A 7,077-nucleotide genomic window follows, 5' to 3' on the forward strand; every position below is an offset into this window, starting at 1 on the left:
GCTCCGTCATGTGAGCCATTTGTAATTGAAGCCAGACGCGAGCTCTTCACTGGGGGATGATTCCTCGCCGGCTCCATTCAGCAGTTTTGTCACTTGATTTTTCTCATTATTTTTGCCAGAGGGAAGTTCTGGCAGATTCCGGTCAACTTAAACGTGCTAACGATGTTGTGGACAGGTGTGCCTGCCTGTGATGCGATTGCTTCCCTGTGTTACGATGTTCCCGTGGCCACGATATTGTTCATGATGCCAACCTGCGCTCGTGACCAATATGAACATTCCCATCAAAGGAAAGAGAATCCCCCACAATTCCATCACCTGAAGCAGAAACAAGTCAATAATGATACAATGCAAACAGAAACTTTAATCGGAATAAGCAATTACAAAAAACAATGGTTCAAAGTCCCACAGGTCGAGGTGTTACTATCTCGCTGAATCTTGCAGTGGTGCTCATCTCCATCAGCAGCTCAAGGCCAGCAGTGGATGTTCCACGTTTGTCACGTGAATGTGATGATATTGTAGCAAAGCAGTGGCCAAACGGCGTCTCCTGAGCAGGGTGCAGTTCTTTATCTTTACGCTTTGGTTCTTTCGGTAAAGTCACGTAGGTATAAAATAAAATAAATTAAATCACGACGTTTCGGGCACAACACAAATGTCCGTCATCAGGTGGGACAACCACAGCAAGAAACAATTGCTGAAGTGGGCTAAAGGGCTGCTGCAACAAGAGGCTATATAGGTAAGAGAAGGGGGGGGAGGAGCCAGGGAGGAGAGACAGGGAGGGTGGGGGAGTAGGGTAGGGGGAGTGGAGGCTACAAGTAAGACGCAAGCACGGCAGAAAATGCCGGGGAGGGGAAGTGGGCTCTTTATCTTCCTCGCCTGGTATGCAGGAGGTCGGGGGTTCGATGCCGATCCCGACCCTGACGCCTGCTGTATATTTGGAGTTTGTGTGTCTCTCTCCCCGTGGTCGCGTGGGTTTTTTCCCCCGATTTTTACCTCCATATTTAGAAACATGGGTTTAGAGTATTTAGATAATTGGTGCTATAATAGTACAATTGATGGGCCACTTTGTTGAGCTATCATTTGTGGCCAGGTCGCTTCTGAAAAATAAGTTAATACCTTAGGGGGCTTTACCTGGTAAAATCGGAATGGTTGAATATTATTTGTATGTGTTTTGGTGATTTGTTTACCTTTCTTGTATTTTGCACTACTATCATGTTTTTGTACTGTTTGTTGTAACGTTCTTACACGCCCAGACTGGATATCTGTAAAAAAGCTTTATAGCTCATCGGATACCTCCAGTATAAATATTCATAATAAAGGTATTTGGGTTAGATCGCGTAAGTATAAATGTGTCGTAACCCTCCACCACCCGACACAGCCAATTAGTAAGGCATTTGTCACGTAAACAAAACGCCAATTAGTTACTACTTCAGCCCACTGGCGTGTTCGAGAGTAAATCCGCAACATTTACAATTTGAGTACGACGTTTCGCTGGTAATTACATACAGCATCATCGGGCGATTTGCCAGAATATTCTGGCGAAACGTCGTACTTGTATGATATAATATAGATACGCTTCGCTCTTTGCAGAACTCATGAGTACTTTGTCGCTCATGGTCCGTTACAGGTTGGCCACCCCTGCAAGTCTAGCAAGAGAGAGCTGGATTGTGTGACCTCCATTCCTAGGGGGGGTGGCAAGGCACCCCCTGCCCCCACGCATGTTAAGCTTCTGCATAACAATCATTGGCCCCTACTCCAAAAACCTGGCAGGACCCTCTTGAAAAAGAGTCATGATACTCAGTGAAGCTTTCCTGTGAAAACGAACCTAAGAAAATATATTTAAAAAATTACGATTACCACTTGTGTGTTGTAACTGCATGTCATTGCACGGTCCATATTGGGAAAGAGATTTGGATATGTGACCAATATAATAAACAAATCAGGTTAAGTTTATTTGTTTAACCACGTGGCAACTCAAGGGACCAATATGCTCTCATTGCAAGAGTGACCCAGGTCACTCCGGGGAATCAATACAGAATGAATAGAGAATCTCTTATATCCTCCCCCACTAATCCAAAGCCATTCCATGGGTTTACATCTTCAGATTATCAATGGGATACTACTCATGTCAATGATTATGCTCAGCACACACTGTACTATGCGGGCATGTGTCATTTCTGAATTGTAAGTTTCTAAGATTATTATACATAATAAAAAAAAATTGGGTTAGATCGCGTAAGTATAAATGTGTCATTAATCCACCACCACCACCCGAACACAGCCAACCAGAAGGTGTTGTTGCATAAACAAAATGTGCCAATTAGTGGCTACTTCAGCCCACCCGTGTGTTGCAGAGTAAATGCACAACATTTACAATTTGAGTACTGGATTTAGTCTCCAACACACCGGTGGGCTGAAGTGGTAACTAGTTTTGTTTACGTCACAAAACCTTAGGAAGTTGGCTGTGTGCGGGTGGTGATGGATTAATGACACAGGTATACTTACGCGATATAACCAAAAAAAAACTTTCATATGAATAATATTAGTCGCGAAAGCCTACGCGTCAAAGATTATTATACTTATGTAAATACAGCAAACATTAAAAAAAAACTTTGTATCGCCCCACTCGAATAATTAATGTATGCTGCCAACTCATTATCCAATTGTCATTTCTATTGTTTTGTCACATGAGCCACCATATATATCACCATATATTTCTCCATTGTCATCACCTTGGACAAAAAATAATTACTTAGCACTGTTTTTTTTCATTGCCGAGTTGTGCAAAATGCTTTGATCAACATGTCTGAATTCCTCCAGAAGCAAGTTCATGTGTTTTAATCATCTTTGCGAGAGTCATTATGACCCCAAGCTACACACAGACCGACCGACATAACTAATAATATAACGCTTTCAGCCTCATTCAGAAAAAAACTTTATAAAAAATATATTTTTATAAAGTTTTTTTTCGTGTCATCATTGCTGACAATCCAAATTGACACACTTGAGAACCCCATTTAATCACTGTGGCTGCCTGTATGTGGACTGCAATTCTGAGCATTGTTGGCTCATGCACGTTGACAAGGAGCCGTATCCCCGCGAGGCGTCCAATCACATCCCACTCGCTGTGCATTCAACACACGTTGTGAGATTGGCTTGAGAGGTCCCACAGCGGTACAAGCCAGCGACACTGCTACCCCAAGCACTTTTCGCAGCACCGCCAAGCTCTCTCCCTGCGAGTCGCCGCCCTGAACTTAACGTGTGTTTAACTTTGTGTACATAGCAGCAGGAGCGATGGATACCACGGCGAGGGATGACAAAATGCAGACAGCTCTCATTACACCACCCCCCGTGAATTCAAGTCCCAAGCAACCGCGGAGTGTTAGAAATCGTCGCAGTCCAAAACAATGGCAGCAGCTTTCAAGTCTTCCTTCCAGATGATCAAAGATAGCGTCTCGGTAAGACAAGCTCCCAGGGATGGGCGCTGAATTAATTCCGAGACGAATTCCTCCCACCGTATCCACACTAATTGGACGCGAGCATGCTGCCAAGCAAACGGATCATTAGACGATGCTGACTGTGCAGATTCAGAGGTGCTGAGGAGGAGGGAGCGAGGGATAATCCTTGATCAGTGTGCACTTTGCAAAGGCTTAGCGAGAGGCCGTGTTGTGGTGTTTCCGTGACCTTTCCCGTGCAAAAGTGCGGCGGCTTTAAAAATGCAGACAAATATAACTCCGCTGTCAATTTAACTAAAGCCATTGCGGAACGTTTGGTTTCAAACCCATTGACATTCTCCTCGACAATGGGCAAATAGCAAATGGGAATCGCCTCATGAAATATTTAGCGCAGCATTACTGGCGTGCGCTTTGTGTGTTAAACTTCGTATGTATAAAATATGGCGATCAAAACTTTTATTTGGATTTGTATGCATTTTTAACTCCTATTAAATTGATAATGAAGCAATGGATTGCACAGCATGTGGGCATGCAAGTATACCATACTCCTATGAAAAGTGTTATTTGTGAGCAGCGACTGTGTAAGTGTGGAAAGTGGTTGCTACCCCAGTAGCAAGATGTTATCGCACTCATCTGGTACACAGGAGTTCATGGGTTCCATCCCGACCCTGACGTCTGCTGTATATTTACTACTATAATGAGCCAAGAATGTCTGTGTGTCCCGTGCGTGACGTCACTCCACGTCGGCCAAACCCCCTCATTAATGATCATGAACAGGTGACGTCTTCCACATGGACCCCCCTCCCCTCATTAATAATTATGAGCGGGTGACGTCACTCCACATGTAGCACCCTCCCCCCCCTCATTAATAATTAGTAATCATGAAGAGGTGACGTCTTCCAAATTGACCCCCCCCCTCCATTAATAATAATTAGCGGGTGACGTCACTCCACATGGGGGGGGGGGGGGGTGAGGCACCTCCTCCCCCCTCTTCAGCATCAGCTTACAACCCTCACTACAAAGGCAGAACCCTCACGTCACGCGATCTCCGAAACGCTATTGAGACATCGAAGTAAAAAGGACGTCATGATGAACATGAGATTATAACCCCATTGGAACCTCCTTTGCCAGTAGCAAAATATGATAATTGTTTTATTACCCTTTTATCTGCCAACAAAACTGACACCTTTTTTTTTACAAGGAGTCATGTTTGCATTAACCACAATTCCTGCAGTCGGAATGCAAACAAAAAACACAACTCTGATAATGTATGCACTGTCCTTGAAATTGATTGGTCCACACCCGAGACAGCTTTCCTTAGAGCCTAGTCTCACATGGTGAGACTAGGCTAGGCTCCAGATGACGTCATCTGGTCCAACACCATGTGAGACTAGGCTCTAAGGAAAGCTATCTCGGGTGTGGATCAATCAATTTCAAGGACAGTGCATATATTATCAGAGTTGTGTTTTTTTGTTTGCACTCAAGACTGCAGGTATTGTGGTCAATGCAAACATGACTCATTGTAAAAAAAAGGTGTCAGTTTTGTTGCCAGATAAAAGGATAAAAAAAACAATTATCAAGAGATTATAACCTTTAAATAAAATATGTCTATGTCACCGCGGCCTTAGTAATTGCACACGAATTGATGCAATGAATACCACGTCACGGTCTGCTTTTCGCTTGCAAGTTTCAGATTTACTGCAATACACCCGTCCTTGGACGGGTAAAAGGCTAGTTAGATATATGTTCTTCCTGTGGTTGCATGGATTTTTTTCCGGGTCCACTGTTTTTTCCCTCGACATTTGTAATCAACATTCTTTTAGAGTATTTGGCTGATATTAATTTCCACGTCATTAGCCACTTGTTTGAGCGATCATTTGTAGCCAGTTCGGTTTCTGAAAAAGAGCTATATAGCTCAGTGGGCCTTACCTGGTAAAATAAAATAAAAGTTTAGTTTGTAAGTTCTCTGTGCTACAGTCCCTGTGAGTTCAGTTCCTGACCATGCAAAACACCAGTGCCCATTGGTATCCAACACTGGCCTAGGGTATCACCAACGTTGGACTCAGGCTTAAATGAATACTGAGTATTTGGTGAGTGTATGCATATTGTGTCGATACGTGGCGTCTTTCAAGGGAGTCAGTAGAGGTTGTCCTTTAGGCAGACTTGTCCCTGCCATAGGAAAGATGAATTTCCACCGCTCGCTCGGGACCACTGATGAAGATGAACACCACCCAAAGCTTGTTAATCATAATAATTTAAATGCATAATGCACATTCCATCCTAGGATCCCAATGCGCAATGCTTGAAACGCTGGAAACAAAAACAGAACCAGGGCAACCGACCAAACTAAAGAGGGAAGGCCACTTTAAAGAGATGGGTTTCAAAGCAGACTTCAATATATCCACCGACTCCGATTGCCTGATTTAAAGTGGAAAAGCGTTCCACAGTTTGGGTGCCACGCTAACAAAAGCACCGATCACCATAAGAGTGCAACCTAAAACTGGGAGTGCTGAGCAGTTGGAGATCAGAAGATGTTATGGGTCTTGATGGAATATATAATTATGAGGACCTTTTAGACCAAAGTGTACATTGACCAAAAGTAATATTTTAGAGCAATTATTTTTTCCTCTCGCTAGCAGAGAGTTGACATTCTGACCACAGCTGGCCTCTTCAAAACGCATCTGGAAAACAATTCATCATCAGTTACGCATGTGCATGCGTGTGTGTCTGTTAATTCTTTCATGCATTGTGATAAATCGTTTTAATCCTACAACACTACTTTGGGCTGGTCTGAGTTACAAAGCACACACCACTATTAAATAATTCCATTCTTGACCAATAAAATGCCCTCATGCCCCTTGAGCTTTTCTCATTGCTTAATTACGTTCCTGAGCCAATAGACAATCCGTACTCTCTATTTGACAACTACCAATTCCTATTATGTTTCAGTTAAATTGTTTGGTATAGCCCTGTGAGCCATTCAGCTCTTGAATTGGGTGCAACCGCAACAAACAAAAAACAAAAACATGAACAAGAAAACATCTTAAAGTGACTATGTGACTATGTGCAAACAGAAAATCCAAGAAAAGACAGCAAAATATTGCAGAAAAAGCACCGTACACCAACGATGTGTGCAAAAATCCCAGTGGGATGTAAGTCAAACAACAACAACCACAAGACAACTTAGATTAAGGCCATCAGTCTAACTCCGTACTACAACAAACAAACATGGCTAAACCAATAATCTTTTCGAAATCACTGGTGGTGAAACGTTTTCGAAATAACTGTGGTGCATCCTTACCTGACAATCGGTGGTGGCACTGGGCACAAGCAAAGGATAAACGCCTCAAACAGCTGAAGAGTGCCTGCTTTCATGAAAAAATATGGATGCATCAAATATCAGCTCAAATAAAAATGCGAATAAACGCAACCATCAAATTCACGTTAAAAAAGCAAACACATCTCTGTGCACGCCATCTTGCCTGAATCTCTCTTCTCTTATCTCACCACGCGTCTATTTTTTTGTCTACGCTTATCTTACCACATCTATGTCTTCTGTCACAATAATACGTATTCCTTAGTGCCCGCAATGGGCTGACACCACCACTGTCTCCAATGTCTCATC

Source organism: Lampetra planeri, chromosome 32 (genome assembly GCF_965212315.1).
Source record: "Lampetra planeri chromosome 32, kcLamPlan1.2.h2, whole genome shotgun sequence".
In the NCBI taxonomy this organism is placed as follows: domain Eukaryota; kingdom Metazoa; phylum Chordata; class Hyperoartia; order Petromyzontiformes; family Petromyzontidae; genus Lampetra; species Lampetra planeri.